Here is a 13,856-nt window from a genome sequence, read left to right on the forward strand (position 1 = left end):
TATCATTTTACACGAATGGTGCGGAAGTAGGAAATAACACCGTGGTTGTTTTGCACATAGTTATTCACACTGATGTATAGCTATTCCGCATTCGCTCTAATTATATGATAAATCAATGGCTTACCACAGTTATCGCTGACGGGTATTACCCATCCAACCACTGATCAAAATAGAATCGACGGATTATTTATTCTCTCCAGAGCAGGGCACAGTTATGCCCGATAGCTAAGCTAATAAAAAAATTCTACGGTGAGTCGGATACGGTTTCCGTTAATAACGTGCAATAATTCACTATGAAATTACTGGTAATGAAGTTATGAATCACGCTCCTACTTAATAACTGTAATTAAAAGACGAGTCAATAATATAGAATTACAGTGACCTTAACAGACATATTTTACTTTAATCCAATCTAAAAGATATCCTATGAGAGAATTGTATAATAAAATGATTATAAAATAAATCTGTCTTCTACACTTTGTGCAAAAAAATTGGTAACTTTACTACGTGAAATGTAATTTCAAATAAAATTTTTCGTATTATAGTGTTCTACTGGGACACAATGTCCCATCGGTATGATTTGATTTCTGGAATAATCCCCGGATGAAAAATGATATATAGGAGTAAAAAAATATTTTTATAAAAATACGTGTACACTTCCTCACGTGTTGCAAAATAATGATAGTGTTTTATGACTATCGTAAATGTCGATGTACAAGTGCGAACCAGTTCGAGAATGGGCAAAACGGTCACGCGATGATCTGATGAAAGCAATAAAATCAAGCGAGCACAATGGGACGTACAGATTGTTTGATTGGTGGACGAATCGCCAACGAACGAGTCTCGACAAGCGACTCGTTGCTAGCTGTTCGTTCAACCGACATTGCACAAAGATTATATGCAAGAACGCCAGGAATATAACGCGCTTCCTACGGCATAGAAAGAATAAACTACAATCGAAGAGCAATATTGCTTGTGATATACGAAGTCGATATACTCGATGCAACTCCCTATGGAACGTCTGAGATGTGTGAGCAAAATGCGCTTTATATTGCATGTGCTTCCAAAGAATAGAAGAAATATTGTACAAATCTGTAACGCAGAAACGAAGAGAAATACTGTTCTACCGAATATACCTTCAGAATTAAGTATTAAATTAATAATTTAATTTTGTATTAAATACATAATACATATTAAATACAAAATTATTCATTTAAATTATTAAATGCAAAATTAAATTACTAATTTTACGATTCGGTGGAGAAAAGTTATGTATGATCGATGTCGTTCACGCGGACTTTCTGGAACATTTTATCGGCGTGTGGAGCAACCTTAAACGGTATCGTTGCAGGTTGCAGAGCTACGTGAGATGCTGAAGAGACAAAGAGAAACGGTATGTTAGAAACGGAGTACTCTGCGTACTCCACTAAGATCGGTTTGTGCCTTTTAGCGAGTGTATCCCCACTCGTCGTTCATGTGAACCAAGTGTGCGTGATTGTGGGTAACTTGAGAGCACATCGCGATTGCAAGGATATCAGGTACAAGGAGAGATAAACCAGGTACCAGATAGACCACGTCTCTTCGTACACAGATTCCAGGAGCTGTTTGGCTCTAAGCAGAAAAAAAATTTCTAACAATAATTTCATTACGATTTAAACGAAATTCCTGAATGTCTTCAAAATCGTTAAATTAGAATCTAAAGGGAGAATTTTTCGAACGGTCGGTCATGTTAAATATGTAATCACAAATTATTTAATCTCCAAATTTAGTTTCTATTATATATATAATTCTCATGCAAGAATAATTTGCATATAAATTCAATAACAGTATACGGCTTTCGCGAGTTAATGAAAATGTCGGTGCTAATGTTTCGGTTAGAAGAGGATTAAAATCTTCGGGATTAAGCAGTGTGAAAACAGATATTAAAACTTTATTTCACTCTGAATTTTAATACACTTAATTTCAATGGAATTTAAATAAGGCTTAGTTAAAAAGTTCAACGTTAAATATTAATAAATTGCTGGGAAGGATATTCAAATTCTCGCTAAGGTAAATTTAACTTCAAATTGCTCGGAAAATTTGCGGATAGAAAGACATACGAAGAAACCGAAACATCGGCTCTTATACACTGGTGCCGAAATTACAAGGCGAGAGCGTTATCTCATGGCGCGAGATATAGGTCTTGCGAGGTGCCAACAGGCACCGATATCTGATCTTCGGGCTATATTTATTTGGAGTATCTTGCCGCGAGAGAGACAAAGTCCTCTTTGTGAGGGGGAGCGAGCCGGAAAAAATGACGGTCTTGTAGTCATTCTTCCGTGATTTCTTCGTGCAAATAGACCCTTTGTTCCTGGCCCGGTGACAAAAACTGCAAAAGGATGTGGTATTTTTATGTTTAACGCTGCGAAAGTAAAAATTGCACCGAGTAAAATTTTCTATAGAAAATCCTGATTTAACGTGAGGATTTCTTTAAACGATCCGTTGAAAACAATTTTCTAGATTAAATATACAGCATTGAATACGCAAAACGTAAAGGCGCTTTTAAGTAAATAATTGTATTTATGTTTATTCAAAAAATATCAAAGGAAAATTGATCTGACATTGAAAGATAGACGCGGTTCGTCCGTTCGTGGAACGTCTTTAATAGACCGCGGCTAAAACTGAACAGAGTATGGCGATATACCGACTTTATAATACTTGGAAGTCGCCGGTTACGCAATAGAAGCACATGTTCTTAATTATCAATTCATTGACCATGACTAACACGTCATTTTATGAGAGATCTAAGATTGGTAGAGTTGCACAAAACGATGACTACTAACATGTTATGACTAGCGTTTTAGGCGGAAGCCCGTCGACCGGAAGCGGCAATTAATTTCATCTCGAAGAGCCTCGTCGTTTCTTCGTCTTTTTTTTTCCCTCGCAGTTGTGCTCCGCGCTTATACTGCATTCTTGTCACCTTCGGTGACTCATCGCTGTTAATTTTTCCAGCGCAATTTTAATCGCGGTATGACCATAATCTCGTCAAAATGTATGCGTTCCGCCCCCAAATATATTTTTCTAATTATATTCAATAATCTCTAAAAATATACTATTAAATAGAACGTGTCGATTACGTTATCAATGAGTCGATAAAACCGCGCTATTTACTTGTTATCTACAAAAATAAATACGCCGCGAAATTTATTATCGTGCTACCCATTCGCGAGTTCTGCGTGTTTATCGCGCACATTACGAAACAAATGGCTCAACGCACCTATACGAAGTATTAGCATCGGTAATCCGCTAAATGCTATTATATAGACACTTCAAACTCTCAAGGAACAGATGCTACAGTCGAGAGATTCGCTTGAAGATGCAATTACTGACTCGTGTAAAGTTTGAAGATGCAGTCGAGAGAGAGAGAGAGAGAGAGCGAGAGAGAGAGGCTTCGGACTCGACGACGGGCGCCACTTTTCGTCGATAATGAAAGAGCGGGCCGTGTTCGCCAATAATTGCAGCCGCTGCGAGAGCATTTAACGAGGCTACTACTGCGCCGTGATCGATACAGCGTCGTGGACGGGGCGTCACGCATAAATCGTCGTGTAATCTAAATTTATGACGTGGACAGGACCAGGCGGGAGGGTCGTCGCGTCTTGCGGTCTTTGAATGACTCGTCGCGATTTCTTCGCGACGACGACGAACGTACAATCATCGAGATGACAAAGCTCGAGGCTGATAGTACCATTTGGCATTTGAATTACATGCCGTTCTAATTTACCGGCAAATGCACAGTTATTGGTCGATTTACAACCTAAAGAATGCCTTGAATATTTCCTCTTTTTCTGAAAATCTCTGTTCAAGGCAAGACAAAGGAGAAAGCGTGTGTATATGAAACATAAAACGTGAGATATTGTCGTGTACTAATTTTACGCGAATTTTGACTTAAATTATAACAAAGTAGTACAAGGATTACAATTTCTTTGTAATCCTTTCTCACCCTCGAAGAAAATATATATAATTCTAAAGAGAGTTAGAACTGTTTATTATTATTATTTTTTTTTAAGAAAAGAAGATTTGCATAGAACAATGCTCTTAGCGATTTCCCATATCGTGATGCAAACGAGCGTTAAGAATCACGCCACGTATGCATTGGACGTGATTAGGTGCCCCAGCCTCCAATTCGTTCGACGGCCACTGATTCCTCATAAATATGCATAGGTGCACCTCACACGTGCATCCTGCGAGGAGGCAGGACCGTGGAGGAGATAGGTCGGTCGATGCCGAAAACGTGAATGCCTTCAGGACGAATGGATAATCGGGAGCCCTTTCGCTTTATCCGCGCTCGCTTGTTCCCCCTACTCGCGTGGCAATAAAGAACCGAGATCCTTACTCCAACGTGTCCCTCCCGCTCGTGCCCACTTTTTAAACGAGGGTGCCACGGAACGCGAGAAGGAAGAAACACGCTGCGTCGTTGCGTTTGAGAGAGTGAAATATTTAGTAGCGCGTCGTCAACGCTCGTTTTTCTTTCACGTAAATTGTCATCTCGATATTTGATTTGCGTACAAAAAAAGCGTTGTGGCAGTTCCGGATAAATTAATTCGCGATGTTATCGCTGCTGTTATGTACGTGTATGCGTATATGTTTTATTATTTTACTACGTCTTGCGTGCTTAAAAGATAAGAATATTGTGAGATTATTTTAAGTGATAGAGATAATATTTTAACTTTGAGCTCCTATCAGTGCTCCTTAAAATTAATAGAATATTAATGATACTGATATTTCAATGTCATAAAATAAAGTGAATTTAAAAATTTTACATAAAATAAAATTAAATAAATTTAAATCAAAAAAAGATAAATATACAATTCGATAAACTGACCATCACGTAAATCACATTTAAAAGTAAATTTAATGTATTTATATGAAAAATAATCAAACTGTATAATAATATAAATTGTATTGTGTAACAATATAAAAGAGAGGAAACAATTGAATAATTAGATGTTACCTACAATTACTTTACGGACTTATTTAAAATCGTTGTCTACCTCAGAAATTTATTTTATTCACTCTGAATACAATAGCATCTTGTGAATAATGGCAATAAAAATTAATGCTTCGAGAAATGCATTTTCCTGGAAGCTGCACTTTCCCCCAAGAGGGTCCTTCCGTCATGATTGAATTACAAATAGCCGGGAATATCTCTCCCGGCGTGTAAATATTCATAGGCAGATGAATCTCTCGAGACATGTCTCGCGATGAGCGATGAAATTTCATTACGATATATCGACTGGTACATTAAGACGAATCTGATGCGGATATTCCGGACATCCGTAACGAAAGAAAGCGAACTTATTGTTGTCGTTTTCTTGTAACTGTACATCTTACAGTTTTATGGTAGCTGTTTAAAACCTCGCCACGTAAAAATAGAGAGCGTGAGAAATGATTAGAAAATAAGAAATTATTGCTCATAAATATTTTACACAAATGTATATAAAAATATAAGGTTTTTAATAAAATCTTATATTTTTACTTCTTTGAATTGTTCCTGATTTCGTGAAATTTAAATAATATAAGAAATCAAGTTGCACGCTCGCAAATCTTAATTTTTAATTTATTTAATTCCTTGTGATAAATACAAATTTTTATCGGCGAATCACGACGTAAATACGTCTAAAATCGATGCTGATCGCTCAGAAGCGCACGCACAGGAGACCGACGAAACTTGCTTTCTCACGTAACGTACGTTGAAATTGCCGATCATTAAGAGCATCCGGTCTCTGTAACGCCCGGCTCGAGTTTACGAGACCAGTTTCTGCATCCAAATCAATTTGCAAGGGCCGCATGGAGTGTCGTCGGTCCTTTTGCTCGTTTCGATTGCGATTAAGAAGGGATGCCGCGCATCTACAACGGATACACGCGTACACACATCGGTCAGCACATACATACCGCGACAATAACAGTGATTATAAATTTTTTAGAAAAATTAAGTAGCAATGCCATTTATATTTAATGTTCGAAACGGACGTATTTGTGGTAGATATATGATTTAATAGTATGTTACGCAGAAAGTAGTTTCGAAAAAGATTAAAATGCCTATACAGTTAGAGTTTAATTTGGATTCATAAACTTGATATATACGCGAGTGATTATACAATTGTAGAAGTCATTAAAACTTGCGTATACCTGTTGCAAATTTCGTCATTGATTACAGTTTGTGCGACTCGTTCAAATAATATCAAACTAGAAATTAAATACTCGCAAGTATAATTTCCTTTTCATCGTATTTCAGTGGAGATATATAAATTATCTCTCCTTTCGTTTAATTCCGTTGCAACACGTGTTGACGTTCCACCGTTTCGTTTCCGATCATCAGATTTCTCACAGTTGTGGAGAAAGCCTGAATGACAATTGGCCCTAGAGACCTAAAAGTTGAGCACCAGTGAGCGGCAGGACGTAACATTTGGTTCGCACGTGGCAAGAGCGGATAGTATCAACTAGCTTCATCCTTTCGCATGTATCAACTGTTGTGTTAAATGCATACCATATATCATTAACTTCCTTTTTGCTTCCTTTTTCGCGTGAACTGATGGAATTAATTTTCTCTTTTGCGCACTAATTCTATTTGCGATTTTATTTTAGGATCAATTTATGGGATCAAGATAATTAAAAAGTATATAATAAGATAAAATAATAATATAATATTAAAATTCTACACGCTGCGAAAAGATCGTAGGTAATATAAGCTTAAAATCTATTATTAAAGATTATCAATTTTTATAGAAAATCAGAATTGTAGAAAAACAAAAAGGTCATGTTTCATGGACAAAAATAGTCAGAATAATATAGCAATGTTAATAAATAAAAAATAAAAAAATATGTTGTAATTAAACTGAAGTTAATATAAAAATTGTTTTATAAATAAATAATTTATATTCAGCAGATTTTTTATTCTCTATTCATTTATCTTTAGTTATTTTCTTTTTTTTTTAGTTTATTTTTGTCCTTCCAGAACGAGTGAATAAAAAATCCTAAAAATATCAATAACCTAAAATATCTGATCTTTTATAACTTTGAAAAACATTGTGCTCTACAGAAAACTTGCGGTGTCCTGTAAACAGTTGTTTTAAGAGTCTTTCAAGAGCTCCGAAGACCACCCACGTGTGTCTTGTGTTACACGCATTGTCGTCTCTCCGTCGCAGATTTTGCACGGCTTGACTCGCGCGCGGATACAAGAGAGAAAAAAAGAAATAAAAGTCCTTGGAAAGATCAAGGTTAATATGTTTTGTAAGCCCTTTTAAGGGATTGATTTGGCTAAACTGATGTTAAAATCTTCGGAAAGCTTGTTGCTTCATGTAGAACAAGTAAATATAGGATAAAGTAAACGTAGTATAATATATTATATGATCCAATCTCTAGAATCTATAATTGTTTAATTATTGTTTTAAAATCCTTGTAAATTACCAATAAAAATTGATTTATTATAATCCTATTATATTATTTATTATACTTGAATAATGTCTATTAAAATTTATGTCACAGTACCTTAGTTTTGTGTGAAATTCTATATATCATTACTTTTGTTATTTTTTAAAAGAAACATGACCTTTTTTTTAAAATTCTACACAACGGTTTGCTCTCTCGATTTTATACATCGAATTCAGATTTTCCCATGGATCAGTGCTGCCTCGATCATTTTACAAGAATAACATGCTATTTTAGCAAACAATATCTGTTTACTAAATGGGCATGTAATTTAATACAGGAATGTAATGGAATCCTTTTTTTTTTATTTATATAAAAGTGCATCGCAACGCGATCGCAAATGTTCACGCTTCCCTTCCACCCTCTCTTCCTTCCCGTTGTATTTTCATCCTGTCACGTATATCAAATGCATCCCGTTGAACGATCGGCGACATTCGCAAATAACCGAGTAGGAAATGGAAACCCCATGCGGATGCATACCTGCCGGATGCATATTCCGCGTTACCTTTTGTTCGCGCGCGAGCACCCAGTCCACCCTCAAATTATCGACGGCGCCCGGCTTTCATTCGCATAAAGATCGCGGGAGTCGTTAAAATGCATGGGAATCCGGTACGAACGCGCCGGTGTAATGCGCGGGTACGACATATGCACGGGTATTATTTTAACCCTTCGCACACTCGGTGAATGCCGAGTGAGCGTACGGCCTCGAGCGTATACTTTTGCACGTGTACCATTTGCGACCAATGCTTACAAAAAAAAAGCACACAATTCTCCAACAAATCATTAATTATTTTACATAAATGTCTGCGTATACCTGTCTAAATGTCTCAATCACTCAATTGTTACATCTAATATAACCGTCATTTATTTCTACAAATAAATAGCAGACGAAAATGGCCTTCGCAAGAGCGTACGTTTCAACTTCTCTTTCACAATCGCACCGATTGCACCGATCACCAGTAAGGACACTCCAACCGTCGTAATCTAGAAGTGTGCATCTGCGGTACCTACTGCGAGCGAACAAGAGACCAGGCGATATTTCGCAGAGACGCTCGAATGTCACCGAAGCATCAATCCAGAGGCGCCGTGCGGAAAATCAAGATAGATGTTCCATTAAAATCGCATTGCCACAGCGGACAGATCTGACGCCGCCTATATCGGCTGTCACGTCCTCCGAAGGAGCACAGGGATTGCATTCATAAAAATCGCTGCAGTGGTCTCGCCGTGGTCCTCATATGGCGATGACGCGCCATTGCCGTATCGATTCCGTGCCGTTTCCATCGGCTTTTTATCTCCTTTGAGATCTCTCTCTTTCTCTCTCTCACTCTCTTCTCTCAGCCGTTCTTATCCTGCTTCTACTCGCCCGCATTCCTTCGGAGTAACTTAATACGGTGTTAAACGACTTGTATCGATTTTATCTTACATTTTGAATTTGTCGATATCGATACTGTACTCTATAATGATAAATAATAGAAAACTCAATATACCTACCACATGTCTCGACATCGCTAAAAATCTATATAATGGGTACATGCAGGATAATTTGAAACTATCGTGATCAGTTACGGCCGTAATATTTGTGTGTGCCTCTTTCAGAGTGTATTAAATATTTAAGAAACCTTCAAACTGAAACTACAAAGATCCAAATATTAAATTAAAATAAGATATATAAAACATAAGAGGATATTTAATATTGATGTCAAAAGTCTTTATGCATATTTTTGTAATACGATGCATTTCGTATGCATTAATTGTTCTTGAAGCATTAATATTTACGCCGTGTCCACAAGAAGATTGCACTTAATTGCTCAGCGATGAGAGAAGTCTGTACGATTTACGCGTTATCTTTTTTTACACGCGTTTTGGAACGGCGGAGAAGCAGCAACGTCTCGAGAGTTCTCAAGTGGCGCGCGTACCTTTTACGGGCAGTTTCCGTACGTGATTCGTTACTTTAAGATTGTGCGCATCTTATCCGCACGAAGAAGTTTCGTAGAAACAAGCGAGTGGTCTGTTCAGAATTCCGGAAGTTTCCCGGGTCCGATCCTCGGTCATGAGGACCATGGCGGACCGTTGATAACCAAGCACTTCTGTGCCTGGTCGTCTCTGGTTTCAAAGTGCGGCCTGCCGCCGTTATTTTTTTCAAGCCTCGGGGAAACCTTGCCGAGAAGGTACAAGTGCACCATACAAGCACGGTTACTATAGGAATTTGAATGACTCACTTGCAAGGATCATCATTCTTCCGAACAGACGTATCCGGCTCATTCATAATTTTTCGTACTGCAACCGTTGGGAAACGCGAGCAGTTTCGAAAAGTAACGAGACGTTCAGGCAGAGAAGCGCATTAGCTCGATAATAATAATTAATCCGCAGATATACTTGTTTTCGGTTACTTTGGTTCTCACCATCGAGACACCAAGTTTACTTCGCTCGCCGTATATAGAGTTAATTACGTCATCCAATTCCAAATATATTTTATACTTTTAATTTTAATTCCAGGATTTAATCATCTTGTAATTTAAGGCAAAACATATAAAATTTTTAATACATAATGAATTTTTACAATATCTTTCTCATAAAGATTATATACATATATCTCGTAACGCAAATAAGAAGTTTACCTTGAAATATATAGTCACAGCAGACTGAAAATAAATAATATAAAATGTAATCTTCATAAAAACTTCATTAACAATATTTAACTTCTTGTATTATAATTCTCAGCGCTAGATTCATGAAGCCGTGTTGTAATAAATGCAGAATTTTTAATCTGTTTATAAAAGATCGTGTATTTATTTCCACGTTTCTTTATGTCAGTGTGAACAGAAATTCTTAGAGATTTATTTACATTGCTGTTGACATTTTCTTAAATACTAAACTCGATGGAAACTATGGTTAAAGTGCACTTTACTATATTAAATGAAAGAGAGATGAAAACACAATGAGGAGTAACAATGAAAGCTTTCAGCAAAACATCATGTCGCTGATCTTTCTCGAGAGAATCTTTCATAAAGCCGAATATAATTTGCATAATGCGCATAAATAACTGAGCACTCATTAAATGATTACATTAGCCCGCAAACTAACCAAAATTAAACAAACCACAGGCATTCCATGGTAGGGGGGNGGGGGGGGGAGATATCCACTATAATGCAATTTCGCTCCGAAATAGAATTTCCGGTTAATTGAACCCTCACGCTTCCGGCAAGGAGATCGACGAGTCGTGAAATCGAAAGATATCGATGGATAATTCGATAGAATTCCCGCGATAGGCGAGAATAACGATATCCTGAATAACGAAACTTCCTCAAACATATTGCACGCTACGATTTTATATTCTACGATTTCTAGTAAACATATTTTAAAATTATTCGGAAAAAGAAAAACACTTTTTTAAATAAAATCCTGTTCGAAATACCTATGATTACATGATATTTTTTTGCCATTAATCACATCGATGGAAAATAAAAATTCAGAAAACATATACTGGAAAATTTCGTTGGCACAATATGTCATGTTTGTCCATGTCATTTAATTACAAACAATAAATAGATAAAAACATGGAAGAAAAATTTAAAAAGACCGAATTTATTAATTATCAATTAATTAAAATAATATTCTTTTTTTGAGATTAATAAGTAAGAAAAAATGGTTAGCAAATATTACGGATTGCAGAATTTATGAACCCAAATATCCATATTATACTCAGTAACAATGAAACCGTTACAAAGCAAATATGATGTCGTGGTCCGATTAATTTTAATTTAAATGCCATTGCCATGCATAATAATAATTCGCATGTCGGGGAAATTTGCGATGCAGAATGATGAAAACAGATCATTATTCATTTATCAGTGCACATGTAATGGTTAGAATTTAATTGATCGGAACTATATGTATAAGCGATTTCGATACAATGTTCATGATATTTGAATTTACAAACGCGACAGAATATCGAGAACGATTTTTTTTTAAGAGGAGATTAGTGTTTTAGGAAAATTTGGAATCTTCAGAAAGAAGCCGAAACACACACTATCAAGTTACGTCGAAATTCTGAAAATAGAGTATTAATTTTTTTACGGAAAAAAATGTATTTTTTCGATGAAAATATCTCACGGAACATTGAAAGAACATTCACTGATGGTGTATAGTAATTCCGTTGAAGAATACCGCCTGGAGGAGATTAACGATGTCGCGTATACTTCAATCGTATATTTTTCCACGCGATATTCACGAATAGTAAATATTATAATAACAGACTCAGAATTCAGGTTAACACTCGTGGAGCAGCGTAGAATACATTGGTCATACGCGCGGCAATAAATACTTTCGAGTCGGCGAGAAGAGAAAGAGATTGCAGCTGGTAAGCGTCCAACTGTTGAGTCGGACCGTATATATGTAAGTCGGCGAAAGACTTTTGAGGTTTTACGGCCGGTATGTAATATACATACGTATATCGTATATGCTGCGGGAACTTAGCGGTAAGTCGATGAATGCTACCGAGAAGATCGTTATTCCTCGGCCGTATTAACTATTGAAATTTCATTTTATAACGGCAAATTGTCACTTCCCGATGATTCATGAGTTATTTAATAGTGATGTCAAGTGTTATGAAATTATATCCCGTTATCCATATCTTGTAATAATGTATAATATAATTTGTAGATACGGTTATATATATATATATATATATATATATATATATATATAATTAAGAATGTATTCCATTGTTATCTTAAAAAAAATCAAAAAGTTGACTTTAAGCAAAAAATATACATTTCTAATATATTTAATGTAAAATAGAATAAAGAATAGAATTTATTAATAAAGCTATAAAATTATATATATACATGATAAATAGAGGGAGGGAGCAAAAATTTAAAACAGTAAACGAGTTTTTATATTTTTTACAAATATAGTAATGTTTTTCTACGAATAAAGTTATTCTATAATCCTTTTATTCCTGAGAATCTAAAAATACAGAGGAATAAAAATACGACTTCTAGGTACTGAAAAATTTGTATTATGTACGTTTTTATCTTTCAACGCCATCGAAATATACATGCGCAGTAAACATTATATGTGAAACGGACGACTATACTGCATGCAAAAAAAGTTCGCTGAAGTTCCACGGATAATCCTCGTTCTTTCACACCGTGCATCCATTCTTCTCATTAATATTCCAATCAGTCGTCAGCACGCCGCATTCACGCTTGATATCGATCAGATTCTTTTCTACTGGCGACGCACACCGTGGCTTCGAATATCAACGAAACGACGCACCATCGATAACCAACGAGGGGACTTAGGCCGTCTACGAGAAGATATTAACTCGCGGCTACGGTTATGGTTACTCGCCTCGATAAGATCAATTTAATCGCTAAAGCAAACGATCGCGGCGTATTTATAGTATAAAAAAAATATCAACTTTCATCTTCTCGCGTGACCGAGAATTTCACGCGCGCCAATCTCCACAGCGAGGGCCCGATCTCTAGCGCGGATCTCGAATATTGTCCATCCTGTCACTGTCATGCGTCAAATATTAAATCTGTTCATTTAAAATCACTCGTGTGACACGTACAACCGCGTCGTGGCGCGTTGATGGTGTTCAAATTCAACTAAATAGTAACACATTTTAATTATTTTCTGAATTTATGTTAAGAAGCGGTAAAAGATTAGTTTAATTACAGTTTTTTTTATTTAATATCATTTTTACTGGTGATAATATTTATTTGTAATAAAATCAACAAATGTAACTGCGCTTTTATATATCAACTCGCAATTACGTCACGTGCATTATTCACGGCGAAAAAATATCTCGAATGATCCTACGCACCGCACCTCCACGTAGGGGCGTAAACACATTATAATTCTTTAACGTCGAGACACCGGCAGTAATTTATCGAGATAGCACCACGAAGAGAGCGAAGAAGGAGAGTCAGATAAAAATACCGGCAAACGGCAACGCGTAGGCCCCACGTCCTCTAAATTGTTGTTGCATCGATACAATTGATTATCCGAACTTGGCGAAACAATTGAGGCATATAACGATAAATCCTCGATAAAATTGAAAGCAGAACGTTTCCATCGTTAAGTTAAAGAAATATGATGATCGTGAAGACGATGGTGCGATGAAATATTAACTAGACTATTAAGTGCAATCAAGAGGCTGCAGATGAATAAAATATGTAGGCGTTGCGAAATCAATTTAAAGTCAATTTCGAACTTTCAATTATAGAAGCCATTATTTACGCTTGACAATAATTAAACCAAGGATTAATTTCGGAATTGTCCACAAGCCACGAGGTATCGTCGATAGGCTAACGCCTGCCAGCTATCGTGCTTCCAAATAATCGATATCGCCGTGCAGTTTATTTTACGATTGCTGTCAA

At 36.3% G+C, this 13,856-nt stretch overlaps 1 protein-coding gene and 1 long non-coding RNA gene across 2 annotated transcripts in view; both read right to left on the bottom strand.

Annotated features, from left to right (window-relative positions):
- LOC105452397 (breast cancer anti-estrogen resistance protein 1) overlaps positions 1-13,856 on the bottom strand; it is a 64,268-nt gene that overhangs the window by 34,004 nt on the left and 16,408 nt on the right. The gene's annotated exons all lie outside the window — the stretch shown is intronic.
- Positions 9,550-11,874, bottom strand: LOC105452396. The gene is made up of 3 exons (XR_974726.1): positions 11,792-11,874; positions 10,086-10,109; positions 9,550-9,974 (listed from the first exon to the last, which is right to left on the bottom strand). It is a non-coding gene; the product is annotated as an uncharacterized LOC105452396 (long non-coding RNA).

Source organism: Wasmannia auropunctata, unplaced genomic scaffold (genome assembly GCF_000956235.1).
Source record: "Wasmannia auropunctata unplaced genomic scaffold, wasmannia.A_1.0 LD336032.1, whole genome shotgun sequence".
Classification (NCBI taxonomy): Eukaryota; Metazoa; Arthropoda; class Insecta; order Hymenoptera; family Formicidae; genus Wasmannia; species Wasmannia auropunctata.